Genomic DNA, 857 nt, shown 5'->3' on the forward strand with positions numbered 1-857 from the left:
ACTTAAAAGAAAAAAAGGAAAAGGGAAAACAGCATGTCATGATAATCAGTTGCTTACAGATGCTGAGGTAAAGTGACAATTACTGATCAGTGTTTGCAAGGATTAAAACCAGGACAAAATAATAAGAGGAAACTCACAACGCACCAAACACAGTTCACGGTCGCCACAGTAACCCGCCATGCAGCTGAGCATGGTGAGTCAAGGCAACGGCCCAAAATAAAAATTGCTAATGGCAACCATCACAGGCAATATCGCCACAGCAACCAACACAGGCCAATTAACTTACAACGCGGTGAGAAGGAAGGGGGGTGGGTTTTAGCGGTTGCTAGGCAACCGTAGCCATAGCGACGCACGTCTCCACGATATATGTATGGGCGGGACAGTCTTGAGAGTGGTGTGATGTTTTTTTCAGGAAAAATGGCACATGTGGCACAGCACAAAAACAATAAATGAAAATAAAACAAAAAATTAATGACGGACAGCAGCTGCCATTCAATCCTGCGACAGAACACTGGTTAGACAGAACATTTGAACCAAGTAAAAAATCTACTTTTTTTAATGAGTTTCCCTCAAATACTGAGTAAATGCAAAAAAGAGCCACTTTTACACAACAGAGCTATCTTCTAGACCCAGTAATGTATTTCAAATTGATGTTTTTTAAGTGCTGCCACCTCATTAAAGTTAATCTACTGTAGGGTTATTGACTTCTCTAGTTCCACAAAAACAAAACAGCCACTTAAGTGCTGTGCTCCCAATTGCATCCACCTTGTAGCCTTACATTTCCAGCTGTCAATCAATGCCACCCCCTTAGCTTTTCCCATCTTTTCAAACACATCAATATGCTGCTCTCACCTCCT

At 41.5% G+C, this 857-nt stretch overlaps 1 long non-coding RNA gene across 1 annotated transcript in view; it reads left to right on the forward strand.

The window, feature by feature from the left end:
• The window catches only part of LOC306769803, a 34,108-nt gene that overhangs the window by 6,793 nt on the left and 26,458 nt on the right, over nt 1-857 (forward strand). The window lies entirely within an intron of this gene.

Source organism: Telmatherina bonti (assembly GCF_933228915.1).
Source record: "Telmatherina bonti genome assembly, chromosome: 19".
NCBI classification, from domain to species: domain Eukaryota; kingdom Metazoa; phylum Chordata; class Actinopteri; order Atheriniformes; family Telmatherinidae; genus Telmatherina; species Telmatherina bonti.